Source organism: Rhincodon typus, chromosome 2 (genome assembly GCF_021869965.1).
Source record: "Rhincodon typus isolate 14 chromosome 2, sRhiTyp1.1, whole genome shotgun sequence".
NCBI classification, from domain to species: domain Eukaryota; kingdom Metazoa; phylum Chordata; class Chondrichthyes; order Orectolobiformes; family Rhincodontidae; genus Rhincodon; species Rhincodon typus.
Genome location: NC_063333.1, coordinates 137,798,485 through 137,820,823, shown reverse-complemented (window position 1 = coordinate 137,820,823; position 22,339 = coordinate 137,798,485). Strand labels below are relative to the sequence as shown.

At 43.8% G+C, this 22,339-nt stretch overlaps 2 protein-coding genes across 2 annotated transcripts in view; one reads left to right on the top strand and one right to left on the bottom strand.

Annotated features, from left to right (window-relative positions):
- ripk1l (receptor (TNFRSF)-interacting serine-threonine kinase 1, like) overlaps window positions 1-2,643 on the bottom strand; it is a 171,643-nt gene extending 169,000 nt beyond the window's left edge. The window contains exon 1 of the mRNA XM_048610290.1: window positions 2,546-2,643. The gene's annotated coding sequence lies outside the window, so the exon portion shown is untranslated. The remainder of the gene's footprint in view (window positions 1-2,545) is intronic.
- A 17,843-nt stretch (window positions 2,644-20,486) lies between these two features.
- The window catches only part of LOC125485602 (dnaJ homolog subfamily C member 13-like), a 37,592-nt gene continuing 35,739 nt past the window's right edge, over window positions 20,487-22,339 (top strand). Inside the window, exon 1 of the mRNA XM_048609131.1 lies at window positions 20,487-20,685. The gene's annotated coding sequence lies outside the window, so the exon portion shown is untranslated. The remainder of the gene's footprint in view (window positions 20,686-22,339) is intronic.

Sequence of the window (22,339 nt, the reverse complement as noted above, 5' to 3'; positions counted from 1 at the left end):
AGTGAATTTCTGCAGTATTGCTTATAAATGCTCCAAACTGCTTCCAAAGGTCAGTAGTGGAGGGAGTGACTATTTGTGGATGTGGTGTCAATCAACTGGGTTGCTTTGTCCTGGATGATACCAAACTTCTGGAGTACTGCTGGAACTTCAAGTCATTTGGGGAGTATTCCATCACACTCCTACCTTGTGCTTTATAGATGGTGGCCAGGCTTTGAGGAATTAGGTGCTGAATTGCTCACAGGAATCCTAGCCTCTGACCTGCGCTTGTTGCCACAGTATTTGTATGGCTAGTCCAGTTCAAATTCTGAACAACTTTAACCCCCAGAATGTTGATATTACAGGATTCGGTGATGATAATGCCATTCAATATAAAACGGCAATCATTAAATTCTTTCTTGTTGGTGATGGTCATTGCCTAGCATTTGAATGGCACGAAAGTTGCTTGCCACTTGTCAGCTCAAGCCTGGCTATTGTTCAGGTCTTACTGCATTTGAACATGGACTGCTTCAATGCCTGAGGCATCGCGAACAGTGCAATGTTCAGCACTAGCATCAGCAAATATTCCCACTTCTGACCTTATGATGGAGGAAGGTTATTGATGAAGCAAGCTGGATTGAGAACACCACTCTGAGGAATTCCTGCAGAGATGTGCTGGAGTTGAGATGATTGACCTCCAACAATCACAACCATCTTCCTCTCTGCAAAGTATAATACCAACCAGTGGAAAATCCTCTGTCCATTTCCACCAAGCCTAGTTTTGCTTGGTCTCTTTGACGCCACACTGTAGAAAACACTCTGATCTATGGCCTGACACTTCCCCAAAAGACAGCAATTTGGACAGTTTAACATTGCTTTAGTACTTTCGCTGGAAGATCAAGCTAGACCATGTGCTTAGGTTTCTGGAATGAAGCTTCAAGTCACGATCTTATTACATGAAATCAGGAGTAGGCCATTTACCAACAAGCCTGTTCTGCCATTCAATTAGACCATGACTGATCTAATTGTAGCCTTCACTTTATTGACTGCTCCCAATACTTTGTCAATCAAAAATCTGTCTAATTCCAGGCTCTAGTATATTCAATGTCTCAGCCTCCAAAGCTTTCTGAAGAGGAGAATTTCTGATGTTAAATACCTTCAGAAAGAAGAAATTTAACCTTACCTCCATCATAACTGGAGAACCCTATCATTTAACTGTGTCTCCTGATTCTAGATTCTATGCAAATAGGAAATGTCCTCTCAGCATTTAATTTACCTTAGATTCCAATAAATATAGGTCAAAGCAGCCAAACCTTCATTCCCTTGTATAGGTTAGATGCAAGCAGAAGGTTTTCCCTAGCTGGGGAGTCTAGAACCAGACGACAGAGTGTCAGGATACAAGGTAGGCTATTTAGGCCTGAGGTGAGAAAAATTTTCTTCACTCAAAACCTGTGGAACTCTCTACAGCAGAAGGCTATGACGGCCAACTCACTGAGTATATCTGAGATTGTGGTATATCTTGAGATTTCTTTGTGATTTTAAAGGCACCTAAAGGGTACAAGGAAAAAGTCAGAATATAGCATTGAGATAAAGGATTAGCCATGGTCATACTGAATGGCACAGAATGTTCAAAGGGTTGAATGGCCTACTACTACTCCTTGTTTCTATGATTCTATGTTTCAAACCAGAAATCTACCCAGTGAACTTCTCTGAACTGCTTCAAGCGTAAACTTCCTTAAGGAGATTGTTGAAGACTGCACACAGTACTCTGCCCACATGATAAGGCTGACACTAAAGCTATTGATTTTACTTCGAAGTTAGAACATTTGAACATATTCATCTACATAACAAGTTAGCATTCACATATCTTGACTCTGCTGAAAGTTCAGAGGAAGCAAGTGGATCAGGTTAGGCCAATATGGAGATGGTACAAGTAAAAAGTGTTTGCACTGTCAATGAACAAACAAATCGCACAGTTAGAGGGCTACAAGAGGGTGGTTAAAAGAGCTCATCTCCAGTCTCTTTGTAGTTTGATTTCAGTCGACAGGATTGATGGGGAGTGGATGGAAAGAAGTTGTGTTTGGGAAATTGGAGGGGGTGGTTGTAAGAGTTGTGTTTGGGCAGGAGGGGGAGAAGTTGATTGGTAAATGGAGAGATTGTGGTTTGCGGAGGAAGGGAAGGAGTTGGGGGGATAGCGAATTGTGTTGGGCGAGAAGCAGTGTTTGTGGGGAAGGGTCGTGATTCCCAGAACTGTAGAACAGAAACTGTCCGAGGAGCCCGAACTGTCCCTTGCTCAGTAAGTCGCCCTTACGTTCACCGGAAAGAGAATCTCGGCGCCACGGTGCTGGAGTCGGCAAGAAGGGCCGAATAGCCGCGGGCACAGTGGGGGAGGGGGTTTCTACAGGGAAATCTCTGCGGTTCTCGGTATCACTCTTTCAACCCAGCCTAGCCCCGGGCGGAGTGAAAGCTTCGAGCCTCCTGAACCCCCTCCCTCTGGCCCTTTGCCCTCTCCCTGGGGGATGTTGGGAATAGGCTCTCAGTCTGTTCACCTTCTTCCTGGTGTCCTTACCTGCCAGGCCTGTCCCAGGGAGATCAGCTACATTGCCCTATCCGCGTTGTTCTTTCCTGCCTACATCCTCTTCCGTGTTGCAAAAGAGCCTATGAGCGCCGCCTATTTGGGAAATACCCTGCAACAAGATCAGCTCCAGCACCTACTGTCTTTTCAATGTCGAGCAGTTGTTATAATAGTCGTGTGTGTGTGTGTCTGCTGTGTATCTCCAAATTTTTATTGACATTTTGTTCCTTTAAGACCAGAAAGCTATACGTGTGCATTTCATGTTAGCTCGGTTGTCTGCAATTTCTGCAGATGACTTCAGTGCATTGAAACAAATTTGCAGCTTTTGTTTGGCCAGGAAATGCTGACCTCCTTTAAGTTAACAGTTCCAGTAAAAAGCAGATGTTATCGATATAGTTCGAGTTGAGCGGTGACGATGTTTACCCGCCGACTGTCCTTTATTGTACCATGTTGTTTAAAAACTCTTAAACTTCTGATGGTTTCCCAGTGCTGATTGAGGTCTAGCTACACCATCGCTGAGACCTGCCTCGTAGTTAAAAGCTACAGTGCATTGCAGCCAGCACATTGGTATCCTGTGAAAGGAGTTTGTGACCCTGAAGTTCCTTATGGGGTCTGAAGCAACTTTAGGGGATGGAGGACAGTCAGCAGCAGAGGAACCAACTCCGTTAGTTTCTGAAACCTCCCTGGACAGTAAGTGGTTTCCAGTGAACATTGCAAGGTGTGGAAATCTACCTGTGATCAGAGATAGTAGGAACTGCAGATGCTGGAGAATCTGAGAATAACAAGGTGTAGAGCTGGATGAACACAGCAGGCCAAGCAGCATCAGAGGAGCAGGAAGGCTGACGTTTCGGGCCTAGACCCTTCTTCAGAAATGGGGGAGGGGAAGGGGGTTCTGAAATAAATAGGGAGAGAGGGGAATAGAGATGGATAGGGGAGAAGATAGGTGGAGAGGAGACAGACAGGTCAAAGAGGTGGGGATGGAGCCAGTAAAAGTGAATGTAGGTGGGGAGGTAGGGAGGAGATATTGACTACCCTGTGGAGGACTTTTCCCCAGTCCTTCCAAAAATGGTGGCCTTGCTGTGCAGAGACTTTCATATTTTAGAATTAGAAACTCTGTTGCTCTTGCTATAGGGACTGCCTGACCAAATGAGAATTTCTAGCTTTTTTTTGTTGTTTTATTTCACATTTCTGGTATCTGCATTATTTACGTATGGAAACCAATATTGATTCAAAGTGTCTCTGATGAATTGGGATACTACTATGTTGTATAAGGAGAACTCTCTTTGGTAGATGATAGCTGAAGTAAGATTTACTCTCATTGTCCCTGTCAGAAATCTAGAATTAATTTGTTGGTCTTCGGTGCTTCTGGTAGGCTGGCTTATCGATAGTAATTCCCGCACGGTAGAAAAATAATCTTGTTTGTGTAATATCCAATGTTTCATTAACTGAAAAGGGACCCTTTGCCCATGGCATTCCTTTATTGACTTTTCTGGGTCCTGCAATTGGATGATTTTCACTTGAGAGGGATCTATTTTGCAGGCTCTTCCCATCAACTGTTTGCCTCTCTGTGGGGATTCTTGCTGCCTCTGAATGGGGTTTTAAATGACTCCCATCTGAATAGTTCAAGAGGTTGTCAGCTCTAAATTTATTACTTTGAGGGTTCAAGGTGAAATGTCTATCTTCACTCATGCCAAGTTCTAACAGAATGATGAACTTACACAACATGGTAGCATGGGGTGGGGAAACAGTGTTTGGGACAATATGGTAATAATAAACATCACATGGTGACCATACAGGACTATCACTGGATGAAGTGCATTATCCTGGGAGACCACTGTCCTTGGTTCATGAAAGGTATCTTCAAATACTCTCAATGGCATTTTGAATTAACTCCAGTCACTTTACTTGCAGTTCAAATGCTCACTCAGGGACTGAGACATTCTAATCAACAGGGCTCTCTATCAATTGACAGATTTTCCACTCAATGAATGTTAAATGACTGAGCTGTTTGGTGAAATGTTTTGAAGACATGAACTTTGCATTGAACCAAAGAAGGGACAGAGTTGAGGGGTAGTTGTGTGGGGTGAGTGTGTGGTGGGGCAGCTGAGTTTGTGCAAAGAGATGTGGTCAGGTCATCAAGACTAGCCTGATGAAAGGGCATTGGCCTGAAACATTAATTCTTTATCTCTCTGCCGATCCTGCCAGATCTGGTAGCATTTCCAGCATTTTCTCATTTTACTTGAATTTTCAGGGTCTGCAAAATTCTGGTCTTGTATTTGTGTTGAACTCTGTAAATTGAATCACCAAATTGTTTAAAAAAAAAATATTCGCAGGATGTGGACATTGCCAGCATTTATTGTGCATGCCTAGTTGTCCTTGAAAAGGTGGTGGTGAGCTGCTTTCTTAAATTGTTGCAGGTGCACCCACAATGCCTTTAGAGAGGGAGTTCCAGGATTTTGACCCAGTGACACCAAAGAAACAGTGATATTTTTCCAAGTCAGGATGGTGAGTGGCTTGGAGGGGAACTTGGAGATTGTGGTGTTCCCATGTATCTGCTGCTCTTGTCCTTCTAGATGGAAGTGGTTGTGGGTTTGGAAAGTGTGGACTAATGAGTTTAGTGAATTTCTGCAGCGCATCTTGTAGATTGTACTCATCGCTACTGCTGAGCGTCAGTAGTGGAAGGAACGGATGTTTGTGAATTTGATGCCAATCAAGCGGGCTGCTTTATCCTGGAAGGTACCAAGCTTCCTCAGTGTTGTTGGAGCTGCATCCATCCAGGCAAGTGGAGAGTATTCCATCACACTCCTGACTTAAGCTTGGTAGATAGTGGACAGGCATTGGTTAGTTACTTCTTGCAGTATTCCTAGCCTCTGACTTGCTCTTGCAGTCACTATATTTATATGGTTAGTCCTGTTCAGTTTCTGGTAAGCCCCAGGATGATGATAATAAGGGATTCAGTGATGTTTGTGTCCGTGACTGTCAAAGGCGATGGTTAGATTCTGTTTTGTGGAAAATGGTCATTGCCTGGCATTTGTATGGTGCAAATGTTACTTGCCACTTTTCAGCCTTAGCCTGGATATTGTTCATGTCATACTGCATTTGGACATGTACTGCTTCAGTATCTGAGGATTCATGAATGGTGCTGAACATTGCACAATCATCAGCAACATCCCCATTTCTGACCTTATGATGGAAGAAAGGTCATGGATGAAGTAGCTGAAGATGGTTGGATGAAGGACACTACCTTGAGGAACTCCTGCAGAGATGTCCTGGAGCTGAGATGACTGACCTCCAACCACCATAACCTCTTCTTTTGTGCCAATTATGACTCCAACCAGCAAAGCGTTTTCCCTCTGATTCCCACTGACTCCAGTTTTGTTAGGACTCCTTGATGCTGCATTCAATCAATTGTTGCCCTGATGTCAAGGGCAGTCACTCTAAGCACATCTGAGATTTAGCTCTTTTGCCCATGTTTGCACTAAAGCTGTAATGAGGTCAGGAGCTGAGTAGCCCTGAATGAATCCAAACTGGGTGTTGCTGAGCAGGTGCTGCTTGATAGCACTATTGATGGCACCTTCCATCATTTTTCTGGTGATCATGAGAAGACTGATGGGGACGGTAATTGGCTGGATTGAATTTGTCCTGCTTTTTGTGTACAGGACATACCCGTGTAATTTTCTACATTGACAGGTAGCTGGCAGTGTTGTAGCTGTACTGGACAGCTTTTTCAGGGATATGGCAAGTTCTGGAGCACAAGTCTTCAGTACTATTACTATAATGTTGTCAGGGCCTTGCAGTATCCACTGCTGCCCACCATTTGTTGATATCACATGGAATGAATCGAATGGGCTGAAGGCTGGCATCTGTGATGCTGGAGACCACTGGAGAAGGCTGAGATAGATTGTCCACTCGGCACTTCTGTCTAAAGGCTGTTGCGAATACTTCAGCCTTGTCTTTTGCACTGATGTGTTGAGCTCTCCTATTATTGAGGATATATTTATTACAACACCGAGAGGTCATTTAACCCACGGGGTGGAATTTTCCCAGTCCCTGAATGATGTGGACAATGGCAACTCAGTTAGAAAAATGTGGCGAGAATGGAAACATGAGGTTCTCAACCTTGAGAAGAGTTCAGATTTTGTGCATTAGGTTTCAATGGTTAGGTGAGACGCTCACTAGTGCAATGTGAGGGGCCTATTTGCATGCATTAAATGTCTCTCTCTTTTTGCCTAATCTTGCCTCATTTGTCATGCAGTTTGTTATTTTTCCAAGGCAGCAGAGAGAAACCGGATGGTGACAATCCTGACATAACTCAGAGCGGGTACCTCCTGGCGGCAGCTTACTCATGTCTTCTCAAGGCCTGAATCCTGATAAGAATTCTTCAACTTCGCAGGACATGCTCCACTAGAAGGGACTGCATGCATCCCAAATCCAAGGAGATTGGCATTGGCAAAGCACCAGTCTCTCCATATCATTGTGCCACATCTCTGACTCACTTGGAATACAGTTCTACACTTCACTACAGCACTTTGGATCTAACTGACACCTTACAATGCAATGCTGCTGCCAGGCCACTTTGTCCACAGGGACTGGCACCCATCTCCTGCATCAGGACAGGGTGCAGCTCAGGCTTTCTTCTTGTCCATTCTCTTGCCTTATTGTATGCTCACAGCATCCCTGCCTTGCCTTGCCGATTTGCGCATTGCTGCCTCATTCAGGACTTACAGGGCTCACAGTACATCTTTCTTGCCTTGCCTTTCAATGCAGGGTGAAAGCCAGGCAGCTGGTTGCAGTTGTCAACTGTGATCGGTCAAGGGGGTCATGTCACTGGATGGCATCTTGCTCTGTCTAGGTTGCACCTGCTCCATATGCCAGCAGCTTACACGGCAAACACAAGTTTGGCACAAGCTGTAGGTCTGGGGATAAAGACATGGAAAATAGGAGCAGGGGGAGGCCATTCAGCCCTTCAAACCTACTCCACCTGCATATTGAAGTCCTTCTTAGTTAGTGTAATAGTGCCTTTCTTACATGTCTTTTCTATCTCCTGATTTATTTTCTTACCCACATCCTGACTACCGGTAGGGTTAATAGTAGACAACAGGGGAAAAGTGGATCAGAGATGGTTACATAAGCAGAAGGCAGTGGTCAAATGGGAGATCAAGATATATTTGATTGGTGAAGGTTTATGGAGGTGGGCAAAACTCAGTGTTTAATGTGAAACAAGATCATTCTCAAACACTATATACAGGAATTCCTGAACAGCCAACTCTATCAAGATTTGTACTGTCCAAACCAGAGCACTGGTTTATCATTTTGCAATTGCACAATTGATAGTGACATGTTCCCTGTGGCACTTCTCAACAATCAGGGTACTGACTGCATCCTACCAGACCAAAAACAAAACAGAAATTGCTGGAAAAGCTCAGCAGGTCTGGCAGCATCTGTGAAGAGAAATCACAGTTAACGTTTTGAGTCCAGTGACCCTTCCTGAAAACTGGGCCATACTTGCAAAGCTCAGAACACAGTGCCTGATGTTAAAAGTGATTCTGCAATTGGACAGCATTTGCTACCTGATCCTGAATGTGTGAATAATTATGCTATCAACCCATTTAGGATTGTCAGTCGGGCTCGCAGTACGGTGCTAAAAGCAACATAAACTAAATCACTGGGCCCAGTTCTTTGCAAATAGAACGTGTGCAAAACAAAAAGTAAGTGACAGCTTTTCTCTGGCTTATTACTCATGGCTATTCCTTGACCAGAGTTAAGCTGCTTTTTAAAAACAAATTAAGCAAAACGTGGCAATTAGCTGTCAGTCATCATTTGACTGCTGTGTTATCCATGGCATTGCCTCTACCAATCAGATTCCACTTGGCAAACAATCAGAACTCTCCTCTCAACGTTGTTTTCTCTTTGCATTGGCAATTCTTGTAAATTGTCCTGATAACTACAAGGTATAAAGCTTTAACCAAGTGTATCTTCATTCAGCAATACTCGAGAAACAGAATCACACAAAGAAATAAATTAAAAGTAGTCATGGTGATGAGTGATGTCAAAATTAGTAGCATGGAACAGAAATTAGATCTGAAAAGAAAAGGACAATGCGTATCTGCGTAGTGATTGGAACCAGGGCCAAGTGGATCCATTGACTCAGATCCTTGATTGGGCTTCTTAACCTGGGTCAATCAGGGAGCCCTGGCTGACAGATATAAACAGAAGATTCAGAGAGTCTCCTCAGTCAAGGGCTGAAGAGCTGGTCTGGGCCTTTGTACTGTGTGTGACTTGGTGACGTGATGGCAATTGCTGTGCAGTTATTTCAATCTGCAGGGCCACAAAGTTTTAGTATTTAAAGTTTACATGTATTTAATGTGGTGAATGGTCACTGGTTTCTCTAACATTTTAAATTCAGCCAGCTGTAAATTCATCCTGTTCAGTGGAGATTTTTCAGATGCCAAACATGTTTCTCAATCAAGTGGGTAAGTGACCTGCCCGTCTGAACAGTAACTTCCACCCACTGTCCAAAAATACTCATTCAATTCTGCAAGGTTTCTGTGACGTCACCTCCGCTGATAACACTTAGAATATGTCCAGCCTAGACTGCAACCTTACTTCTTGAATACAGTGGTTTAATTCTGTTATTTTAATTCATGGCCTATGGGCATCACTGACTAGGCCAGCATTTATTGCTCATCCCTAGTTGCCCCAGAGGGCATTTAAAAGTGAACGAAGAGTGCTGTAGGTCAGAGTCACATGTAGACTAGTTAAGGAGGGCAGTTTCTTCCCTGAAGGATGTTGGTGAACCAGATGGGTTTTTTGACCAATAAACAATGGATTCATGGTTAGCATTAGACTATTAGTTCCAAATTCCTTTTGAAATTGAATTCAATTTCCACCATGGCAGGATTCGAGCCCATGTCCCAGAATATTACCTGGGTCTCTAGATTAATAGTCAAGCAATAATAAAATAGTCAAGCAACAATACCACTAGGCCATTGTCTCCCCAGTTCATAACATGCATTTCTCTTTGGTAATTCTTCCTATCATTGCAGATTATTTTACAAACCACATCAAAATAGAGAGATAATTTATAATATTCATATGTGGGGTATTTATCAGCTACTAGGGAAAGGGTTCACTTCTCTTATGAAGAAGGCTGGGCCCAGACAATATCAGCTAATGGACACCAGCAGATTGCCATTAACAATCGGGGAGCATCACTGAACTTCCAGATACGTTTTTGCGCATAAATTCATTAATTACTGAACTTGCTACCATCGATGTTACTTATAATAACACTTGCACAAGATCTTAATACAAGTACATTCTCTCAAGTAAACTTGAGCACCTGTTTGAGTTCCAATTTTGATTAAATAATTAGGAATACATCAAGATCCCAGGATCCAAAAGCATGTTTTGCTTTTCACAGAAATTAAATGTACAACAAATACCGTTGTTGATAGCTACTGCACATTTATTTGGGATTACATTTACACTAATGTGATTTAATGCATCACATTTGAGCTCGAAGTGTTAATGGCTGTTCAGGTCACTCAAAATTCTGAAATATCTGTTTTAATCACTCACATTTTAAACCCTACTTCCATTCTGGTGTTGTAAGAATCTACATGTTTTCATATCACCCTGTTCAATTATTTGCAATAACTTTAGTTTTAACAAGAATAATTCCTGCATGCCTTCAACCAAGAACTGGGAATCAAGCTGAAAACAATTGCAGATAACTAAGTCTTCTGCACAAATGTTAAACAGCTGTCCTAGGATGAATCAATATTTGAGGCTATAACTTCTCAATCTAGTTAATTTCTTTCCATGGATTTCTTACTGCTGAGCATTCTTTAGTAGCTTTGTGAGTTTGCAGTCTCTGCTAAATCTCCTTTTCAGCTAAAACATGGGGCCTGGTTTTAAGTGCTGGTAATTGAGTGAGTTCAAATTCACAGCCTGTCTCCATTGTTTCACTTTACTGGAAATGGAAATGAAACTGAAACTGATATTGTCAGCCTTCCGCCAGAAACAGACTTCACAGGCAAAAGCTACAAATTGATGGGATAACAAGGTGTAGAGCTGGATGAACACAGCAGGCCAAGCAGCATCAGAGGAGCAGGAAAGCTGACGTTTTGGGCCCAGACCCTTCTTCACAAATTGATGGTCTGGGTTATGCTATAATAAATCAGAGGCTTGTAAGAGCAGTAAACTACAGGTAAATTTGGCTACAATGTGTGCAGCTAAATGCTGAAATCCAGAGGTTTATGCCAGAGATCCCATTCTCTTCTACAGTGTGCTCCTTTTCAATTGGACTCTCTGACAGGTGAATTTATGGAACTGCAAGGTCCTGCAGGGATTTGAAGAGAAGGATGAGAATTTTAAAATCAAAACAACATAGACTGTGAGTGGAGTGGTGATGGTTGTACCTTTTTGACCAAGGTTACCAGAGATTATAAGATAGAACAGTGCCTTTATTATGGGGAGTTAGAAACAGAGAATTCCTGGAAGGAGTTTGTAAAAATAAAGTACTCATTTAAACTGGGAGATCTGGGAGGGAGACAGGGCTATTGTAAATGGAAGACCAGAAAAGTGACTGTCTCTGTGGATGAAGGAGGGGTGTAGGAGGCAGACCACTGCTTCACACTGCAAGGGTTAAGAGGGAGAACAGTGCTGCTGTGGAAGAATAACGCCACTGTGAATTGGGGCAAGTTGCTGACAGTAAAGAAAGCCTGTGTGACAGGAGAGTGTTTGAAGGGACAATACTGTTCCCGACTACAATGGGTATTAAAGGAGAAGGCTTTGTAAAGCAAGAAATGGGGGAGGAAGAATATCACTCTGAACTGGAGGGATGAGTGTCACTGTCAATGGTGGAATTTGGGGTAGGAGAATTGAATTGAGATGTTAGCTTGGAGTGCATCACCTAAATGGAATTTTTTTTAATCCTGTCAATTGTGAAATGAAGATGTTTGAAATTAACTAGAATAACCCATATTTAATTGCACATCATTCCCAGAACTAATGGACCTCTAGAAATAGGTTGTTGGGAGAGGGCAGTATTTGGAAATAACATGCACAATTTTAACTGTAGTGCCTACAATCCTGGCCAGATTTGAACCTCCACGTCGAAAATATACTCCTTTTCTCCAAATAATGGATTATTGGTGGTTTACTGGTGGAGGAAATAAGTGTTAAATTAGAAAGAAAATTGATTCTTATGTTGCGCTTAAATTCCTCCCTTTTTAAATTGAAAAAAATTGCAATATCTGATAGTGTGAATAAAATCATAATTCAAAGCATCTGTATACAATGGCTGTGAGGGCCTTTGTGGCACAGAGGTAATGTCCCTACCTCTGGGCTAGAAGCTCTGGGTTCAAGTCTCACCTGCTCCAGAGGTGACGTGTCTGAATAGGTTGAGTTAAAAATATCTGAAATTACTGTGAAATGTATAAACACCACATCTAGGTGGCGTAAGGAGCATGCATGTGCAAAGAGAAAGCTCTCATCATTTGTAACTGACAGATGTGTGTGCAGGAGTAGGAAGCAATACAACACCGATCCAGCAGTCAGCTCCTTTCTTTGTATTTCAGCAGTGCCAGGAGTGGGAACTCCTGTTTCCAAGCTTCACTGTGTGCAGCCATCTTTGCATTCGAGCAACTCAAACTTCTGACTTCTGAGTACCAAACACCATTGTGCATATCGAGACTACAACTCTCATCAGGCACCATGGGCTGAAACTGAATCAAATTGATGAGGAGGGGTGAGAGTGGGAAAGAGTGCACATGTATCCGGGTGTCTATCACAGCCAACTGATATAACCTGCGCACGTGCGTTCGCTGTTTTAATGACCAATTGGGGGTTCAGACCAGTCACTTCAATATAGGAAAAAGCTTTTTGTGGTGCAGCAGTAGTGCCCTTACCTCTGAGTCAGGAGGCCCAGGTTCAAGTCCCCCCCACCCCCCAATACTTCCAGTGGCATGTAATAAAATCTATGAACAGGTTGATTTAGGAAGTATCTACTCTGATATGAAATAGTTGTTTGTACAGAACTTGAGCATTACTGAAAAAAAGACATTTTTTTGAAACCTTTTGTCTTGCACTCTTCAGGATGATTCACAAGATTACCAATTTAAGGGGAAAATTGACATTCATATTGAATGAAAGCATATTGCTGATAGTTGGCAAGTTGATTGGACAGTACATCCACTAGTTTCCTTTATCCACAGCACGGTACTTCTTTGAAGACCTCCTATATATATTTTCTTTATTCATTTGTGGGATCTGGGTGTCACTGGCTGGCCTGCATTTATTGCTTGTCCCTAGTTGTCCTTGAGAAGGTGGTGGTGATCTGCTTTCTTGAATTGTTGCAGTCCACATGCTGTGGGTTGACCCACAATGCCATTAGGGATGGAATTCCAGAATTTTGATCCAGTGACAGTGAAGGAATGGTGATATATTTCCAAGTCAGGATAGTAACTGGCTTGGAGGGGAACTTGAAGGTGGTGGTTTTCTCATATGTCTGCTGTCCTTGTCCTTCGAGATGGAAGTGGTTGTGAGTTTGGAAGTTGCTGTCTGAGCAGCTTTGGTGAATTTCTGCAGTGAATCTTGTAGATAGTACACACTGCTGCTACTGAGCGTCGGTGGTGGAGGGAGTGAACGTTTGTGGATGTAGTGCCAATCAAGTGGTATCAAGCTTCTTAAGTGTTGTAGGGGCTGCTTTCATCCAAGCAAGTGGGGAGTATTCCATCACACTCCAGAATTGTGCCTTGTAGATGGTGGACAGATTTTGAGGAGTCAGGAGGTGAGTTACTCGCCAAAGTATTCCTAGCTTCTGACCTGCTCTTGTAGCCACCTTGTTTATGTAGTAAGTCCAGTTGAGTTTCTGGTCAATGGTAACCCCCAGGATGTTGATAGTGGGGGATTCAGTGATGGTAAAACTGTTGAATGCCGAAGGGTGGTGGTTAGATTGTCTCTTATTCATGATGGTCAAAGCCTGGCATGTGTGGCGTGAATGTTACTTGCTACTTGTCAGGCCAAGCCTGGATATTGTCCAGATCTTGTTGAATTTGAACACGGACTGCTTCAGTATCTGAGGAGTTGCGAATGGTGCTGAACATTGTGCAATCATCAGCAAATATCCCCACTTCTGACCTTATGATGGAGGGAAGGTCATTGTTCAAGCAACTGAAGATGGTTGGGTTGAGGACACTACCCTGAGGAACCCCTGTGGAGATGTCCTGGAGCTGAGATGATTGACCTCCAACAACCACGACCATCTTCCCATGTGTTGGGTATGACTCCAACCACTGGAAAGTTTGCCCCCTGATACCCGTTGATTCCAGTTTTGGTAGGGCTCCTTGATGCCACACTCGGTCGAATGCAGCCTTGATGTCAAGGGCTGTCACTCTCACCTCACTTCTGGAATTTTTTTGTCCATGTTTGAACCAAGGCTGTAATGAGATCAGGAGCTGAGTGGCCCTGGCAGAACTCAAACTGGGTGTCACTGAGCAGGTTACTGCTAAGCAGGTGCTGCTTAATAGCGCTGTTGATGACACCTTCCATCACTTTAGTGATGAACGAGAGTAGACAAGAGAGAGTGGGGCGGTAATTGGCCAGGTTGGATTTGTCCTGCTTTTTAGTACAGGACATACTTGGGCAATTTTCCCCATGGTTAGGTAGATACCAGTGTTGTAACTGTACTGGAACAGCTAGGGGCGGTATGGTGGTACAGTGGTTAGCACTGCTGCCTCACAGCACCCTCGGGTGACTGTCTGTGTGGAGTTTGCACATTCTCCCTGTGTCTGCGTGGGTTTCCTCTGGGTACTCCGGTTTCCTCCCACAGTCCAGAGATGTGCAGGTTAGGTGGATTGGCCATGCTAAATTGCCCATAGTGTCCAGGGATGTGTAGATTTGGTGGGTTATGCAGGGATGGGTCTGGGTGGGATGCTGTGAGGGTCAGTGTGGACTTGTTGGGCCGAAGGGCCTGTTTCCACACTGTAGGGATTCAATTGAATTCTATGAAGCTTGGCTAGGGAAGCAATAATTTCTGGAGCACAAGTCTTCAGTACTATTGCTGGAATGCTGTCAGGGCCCATAGCCTTTGCACTATCCAGTATCTCCAACCATTTCTTGATATCATGTGGAGTGAACTGACTTGGCTGAAAACTGGTATCTGTAATGCTGTGGACCACTGGAGAAGGCCGAGATGGATCATCCACTTCTGGCTGAAGATTGCTGCGAATGCTTCAGCCTTATCTTTTGCACTGATGTGCTGGGCTCTTCCATCATTGAGGATGGGGGTGTTTGTGGAGCCTCCACCTCCAGTGAGTTGTTTAATTGTCCTCTACCATTCACGACTGGATGTGGCAGGACTGCAGAGCTTCGATCTGATCTGTTAGTTGTGGGATCGCTTAGCTCTGTCTATGACTTGCTGCTTTTGCTGTTTGGTGTGCAAGTAGTTCTGTTTGGTGGCTTCACCAGGTTGATACCTCATCTTCAGGTATGCCTGGTGCTGCTCCTGGCATGCCCTCCTGCACTCTCCATTGTACCAGGATTGATCCCCTGGCTTGATGGTAATGGTTGAGTGGGGGATATGCCGGGCCATGAGTTTACAGATTGTGTTGGAGTTCAATTCTGCTGCTGTTGATGGCCCACAGCGCCTCATGGATGCCCAGTCTTGAGTTGCTAGATCTGTGTGAAGTCTGTCCCATTTAGCACAGTGATAGTGCCACACAACATGATGGAGGTTATTCTCATTGTGAAGGCAGGACTTCATCTCCAAAAGGACTGTGCGATGGTCACTCTTACTGATACTGTCATAGACAGATGCAACTGCAGCTGGAAGATTAGTAAGGATGGGTTCAAGTATGTTTTGCCCTCTTGTTGGTTCCCTCACCACCTGCCACAGACCCAGTCTAGCAGCAATGTTCTTTAGGAGCCGACCAGTCCGATCAGTAGTACTGCTGCTGAGCCACTCTTGGAGGTGGATGTTGAAATCCCCCACCCAGAGTACATTTTGTGCCCTTGCCATCCTCAGCGCTTTAAGTGTTGTGTCGGTACTCCTCCAAATTGAACATCAGCTGAGGGAGGACAGTATGTGGTAATCAGCAGGAGGTTTCCTTGCCCACGTTTAACATGAGGTCATGAGACATCATGGGATCCAGCGTCAATGTTGAGGACTCCCAGGGCAATTCCCACCCCACTGTTTACAACTGTGCTGCCCGCTCTGCTGGGGTCCTACCGGTGGAACAGGACATATCCAGGAATGGTGATGATGGTGGCTGAGACATGGTCATACTCCCGGAATCATACCTTACATACAATGTCAGGCTGTTGCTTAACTAGTCTGTGAGACAGCTCTCTCAATTTTGGCACTAGTTAGTGAGAAGGATTTTGCAGGGTCAACAGGGCAGTTTCTGCTGTTGTCTTTTCAGTGCCTTGGTCGATGCCAGGTGATCTGTCCAGTTTCATTTCTTTGAGACTTTGTAGCAATTGGCTTGCTGGACCATTTCAGAGAGCAACTGAGAGTCAACCACATTGCTGTGGGTCTGGAGTGACATGTAGGCCAGACCAGGTGAGGGAGGCAGATTTCCATCTCTGAAGGACATTAGTGAACCAAATGGGTTTTTTCCAAAAATAGATAATCATGTTGATCAGTGCATTCTTAATTCCAGATTTTTTTTATTGATTTCAAATTCCATTGTCTGCTGTGGCAGGATTTGAACATGGGTTCCCAGAATATTAACCATATCTGGATTAATAGTCTAGCGATAATACCACTAGGTCATCGCCATAAACATAAACCATGCATTTTGGAAGGTCAAGTACAGGTGGAAATTGTACAGTGAATGGCAGAGTACTGGTACACAGAGGGATCTGGTTATGCAGGTCCACAGATCACTGAAGGTGATAGCACAGGTAGATAAGTTTGTACAAAAAGGCCTTCATTGGAAGGGGCATTGAGTGTCGGGATAGGCAGGTTGTGCTGCAGCTTTATAGAAGTTTTAAGTCACACTTGGAATATTGCGTACAGTTCTGGTAACCACATTACCAGAAAGATGTGGATGCTTTGGAGAAGGTATAGAAAAGGTTTACCAGGATATTGCTGGTATAAGGGATTTTAGCTATGAAGAAAGGTTGGATAGACTGGGTTTGTTTTCACTGGAACGCAGGCAGTTGAGGGTGACCTGACCTGATAGAAGTTTAGAAGATTGTGAATGGCACAGATGGCGTGGAAAGTATGAGGCTTTTTCCCCAGGGTGGAGGGTCAATGACTAGGGGACAAAGTTGAAGGGGTGGCGGGGGGGGAAATTTAAAAGAGATGTGTGAGGCATGTTTTTTACACAAAGGGTGGAGAGTGCCTGGAATGCACTGCCAGAGAAACATGAATAGGAGGGGAACAGAGGGATACAGATCCTGTAAGTGAAGACAGTTTTAATATGCAAAGGCAAAATGTGTCAGCAAAGGCTTGGAGGGCCAAAGGGCCTCTTCCTGTGTTGTATTGTTCTTTGTTTCAATTTAATCTTACCTGATTTTCTTGAACTGCTTTAAGTGCCCTGCTATAAAAACTTTAATAATGGTTTCTAACATCTACCTTCTTCCAAAAGTTAAGTGAAATGGCCTGTAGTTTTGCTGTTTGTTTTTCTGATTCTCTTTTTGAATGAAGAATTTATGGTTGTCAGTTTCCAATCTGAAATGGTGGCTCAATGGTTAGAGCTGCTGCTTCACGGCACCAGGGACTCAGGTTTGATTCCAGCCTTGAGTAAGTGTCGAGTTTGCATGTTCTCCCCGTGTCTGGAGTGGGGGATGAAACCAGAGCACCCGGCAAAAACCCACGCAAAGATGTGTAGTTTGGTGGATTGGACATGTTAAATTGCCCCATAGTGTCCAGGGATGTGCAGACAAGGTGTATTAGCCATGGTAAATATGACATTTTTGGGACTGATTAATCCCAGTGCGCAAGTGGATATTTGCTGACAATCTTCTGTCACTAGGGTGATGGTAAGGCCAGAAGGGAAGGAGGTTGGGAATTAGGTGCGACAATGGATTGGACTTCAGGGTAAGCGGAATAGGTGAACACAGGAGTTTGGAAAGGAAAACAAGATGGTGAAGAGAGGCTGGTAGTGAGGGGAAGAGGGAAGTGGCAGGAAAGATGAAGAAAGAAGAGTGATGGGAAGAGGAAAGTTAGAAGGGTGACTGGGTTGTAGGAGGAGAGGGGTTGAGGACAGCTGAAGAACATTGGTGAGGAGGAAGGGGGTTAAAGGATAGTGGGGCAATGGAAGGATGTAGGTGAGTTCTAGGGTATGGGGAAGGAAGTGTGGAATGAACTTGGAGGCGAAAGTGAGTAACAGAAGGGATGGAGGTTAAAGACAAGGGAAACGGTGGAGGTAGGGTAGGTGTGAGAAAGCAGGGGATGGTGAGATGTTGGATAGGAATAAGAGGGATGGTGTTGGGGATGGGTCAGAGTTTGGGATGAGAAGTGGGGTGTTGAGGAAGAATAAAGGAATGGGAAGAGGTGAGGATAAATGTTATTGGTGGGGAGAGGATTAGGTCGAGGGAGGGAGGTGGTTGGACTTCAGTGAAGGAGATACTGAGACGGTGAGGCAAAAGGCAAGTTATAAATGTATATAGTTTTAGTTCCGAATAGGCTTCCTCATCAATGTTATTACAATTATGATGAATATGGATTACTGGTATTCACTTTTGATAACTGATTTTAAATGAGACCTTCATGTCCTAAAATGTACTTTAAAAAGGACAGTTACTTAAAACAGCTGCTGTTGTTACCTGACCATAGATTGAGGTGATCCAGGGAACCCAGAGCAAACACACTACAGCAGCTGTACTGAAATTACCATTTCATCCAAAGACAGTGAAACCAGACAATTAAGTCACCATCAAGAAATGCAGTGAAGGAAACAACTAATTCTGGAGATCACAGCAGGTCTGACAATATCCCTGGAGAGACAGCAAGCTAGCGTTTCAAGTCTAGATGACTCTTCAGTGCTCCGAGTTTGCTTTCTCCAGCTTTCTGCAAATATTGGAGTGTACCTGACCTACACTTGAAACATCTTAGAAATCACCTATTGTTTCAACACAGAACTTCCTGTGAAATGACATTTCCATTTTGCCCTGGCTAGACCCAATCTGATCCCTGTGAAATGTACCTTTTCCAATTTAGAAGCTCTGTTTTAGATTTATAGTGTGTGAAAGCCCCTTGCTCATTGAGGCTCAGAGTCCTACTCTGGAAGTAACTGGAATAAGAGACTGAATACCAAATGTGTTGAAACAACAATTTTTATTAAATAATGATTAATGTTCACAAAGTAAGAAAGATGCTTTTCTTTCTCCCCACCTTTGTAATAAAGTTATGCGTATATAGGAAAAAAGACACCTTTTTAATCGCATAAATGGTAATCCCAAATTAGTCTGTTTGAGGCAGTTATCTAAAATGGTACAGTTCCCCCTCAGTACCTACATTATCAAGTCTCTGAAGAACCTTGTTCAGCAGTGGGCTCACTGGTCAGTCACTCTGTTGAGATCCCTTCCTCCATAATCTTCAGTGGTTGACTAATGCACTTCGCTGCAGTACTGAACATTGGATGCTGCAACATTTAATTCCACTTTCTGCCTCTTGTTGCAGTCCACTGGAGGTCTCCATCCAGATTTTCTCAAAAGCAAGGGTCCGACAATCATAAGTCCTCCTCAAATGCTTCTCAGAGGCACTGACGCTTGCAGATTCTGCAGGACTCAAGTGAGTCACATGTTCTTTCATTCTGTCTGCCATCTGCCATCAATAAGGTTATACTGCAGATCCATCAATCAAACTCCATTTCCTGACTTTATATCAAGGTTGACCACCCCATGTGCAAGATTACCCTCTGTCCTGGCTTGTAATTCAAGGGTCATTAAATATAATTAGAAAGGGCTGTTATTAAACAATAGAAATACATTTTTAAGCAATCTAACATGAGAAGGATAAACAGTACTCTAGACAAAACAACAGCTACAAACACAACCTGCTTTGACCAGCATAAAAATGAAGCTAAAAGTCCTTGGTAAAATATAATTTCAATGTTAATAATATTACTATTGATTATATAATGAACTACTTACTTGACTTAACTAGAGCTCAATCGCCCTTGGCTTAAATCAATTTCTACAAAGTTATTTTTAAAAACTTAATTCAGAAAAAAAGCATAAGGTCATAGGAAGCAGGAACAGATGTAGCCTATTTGGCCCATCAAATCTGCTCTGCCATTCAATGAGATCATGGCTGTCCTGATAATCCTCATTTTCCTACCTTATTTCTATAACCATTGATTCCCTCATGGTTAAAAATCTATTCCAGCCCTGAATATATTTAACGATCTGGCCTCAACAGCCTTCTGCAGTGAAGAATTCAACCGCAGTTTTACTGCTGCTACCCATCGTCAACCCCAACTCAACATGGAACAAGATTGTTATTTAGGAAACTATTTTCTCGAAGTATCAAATCCTGACGTTATAAATTGGTAAATTTCAAGGAAATAAAATGTTTACTGCTGGAATACAACAGAGCCAATCAGAAGTAAAACGGCCCTTTTAATTTCGGAGAAGTCGGTCTGAGTAGAAGACTGTAAATCCAGCGGATGAAGAACTCCTGTAGCAATAAACATTAACACATTGAATCAGAGATAGTAGGAACTGCAGATGCTGGAGAATCCGAGACAACAAGGTGCAGGGCTGGATGAACACAGCAGGCCAAGCAGCATCATAGGAGCAGAGAGGCTGACGTTTCGGGCCTAGACCCTTCTGATGAAGGGTCTAGGCCCGAAACATTAACACATTACCCAGAGCTGGTGCTGCTCCCTGCACCAACATCCAACAACACACCTACCCCGGCGTCCCTTTAAAATGACGTGTTCACCCCATCGCCGACAGTTTTCGAAACTTCCGGTGGGGTCAGGCGACGGTCCCGTGACGGTGGTGGCGCACGCGCAGTGCGGTCTGTCTGAAGATGGCAGCTTCCTAAGAGAGAGAGGGAAGAGAACGGCGGCGGCAGCAGGAGCCGGCGCGGAGGGGACTGCGTTTCACTTGTACCCCGAGGCTTAGCTTCCTTCCCCCCCCCACGCTCCTTATCACCACGCAGAGGCCTATAGGTAACCATCGTTGTAGCCGGGTTCATGTCTGTACAGCTTTCTAGGAGCGAGTCTGGACAGGCACCTCTCCTTGGACCCACTCCGCCCCTCAACAGCCCCCTCCTATCCCGCCTGTACCCCCTCCTCCCACCTCACCACCCTCACTCACTCCTTCCCTCCCCAGGCTCCTCGTCACCCCCGCCTTCCTTTATGCTTCCCCGACCCCTCATCACATTCACTGACCCCTTGTGCCCCTGACCCCCTCATCACATCCACTAAGCCCTTCCCCCTCTGTACCGTCTTTTTCCCCCACCTTTGCCTCTCAACCTACCCCTCTTCCCCCGGCTGCAGCCTTTAGTCCAGGCTCTCCTGTTTCTGCTTGTTACTTAATTGCTCCGCGCTCTGTTTGAATTTTGAGTACTAATGACTTACATTGGTTTTGGCAAAATGTTGAATTCCACCAGTTTAGAAAGGAAGAAATAAATTTAGTGCTGTTTGTGCCTCTGGGCATTAATGTCGAAACTTTCGCTGCCTTCTGTGCTATAGCAATTCTGTAATGTAGACAAACCTGTATAGCTAAATTGTATGGAGTGAGGACTGTAGCAAGTAGCATAGAGGTAAACTGAACAGAGTTTATTTTTGGTAGTGTTGGCTGAGAGAATTGTTTGCTGATGCACCAGTGGAACTTTCTGTCCTTTGAGTAGTACCATGGTTTGTTAATATCCACCTGGAGCTTGCAGATGTGGCTCTGATTTGATGCTGGTAGTCATCCTAGGTTGTAAGTTTCTGTCTTTCAGACAATGATATACATGTACAATTACATGACACATGAAGTTGAAAAGTACTGCACTCTGTTTTCTTTTAGAGAAAAATGCAGAATCTGTTTTGTTATGGTTGCATCTTGCTTTTTCTCTGCTCAATCTTTGTCTAGTTTTTACTTCCCTCTTTCATATCTTAATGATGTGTCTTTCTTTTATGTTGCTTTCTTTCTGTCTGTCTCCACAAAGCATGTCTGTCTTCAATTTTTTTCATGACATGCTCTCATTTTTCTTTTGTCTTCCCTCCTGTCCTTTTTAGTAAAAATGAGAGTCGTCATAAAGACAAATTGGGGCTATTGAGGTGCAAGTTTAGTGTCCCTACTTCAGAGGGCCTGGCTTCAAGTGCCACCTGCTCCTGAGGTGCGTCAAAACACATCTGAATGGATTAACTTAAAAATCTTTTTTTAAAAAAAAAGCATGATAGAAACTCGGAGATAGTAAGAATTGCTGATGCTGAAGTCAGATAAGTGTGGAGTTGGAGGAACACAGCAGGCCAGGCAGCATCAGAGGAGCAGGAAAGCTGACGTTTCAGGTTGGGACCCTTCTTCTGAAATAGGCTCTGAAGAAGGGTCCCGACCCAAAATGGCAGCTTTCCTGGTCTGCTGTGTTCCTCCAGCTCCACGCTGTGTTATATATCATAGCAATCTTGTCTACAAGATTTAGTGATTTCGAACTTTAATACATGGAGACCTGGAATTGTGTATGAGAGACATAAGTTCAATTCGTGAGTAACAACATTTGGAAAGTAGTAAACTGTGAGTGGATAGCAGCAGACACTTTCAGGAAGGCATAAGCAGAATGGTGAAGAGACAGGTGAATGCTGAAAGCAATATCTTGCAGAGATGTGAAGTGATACC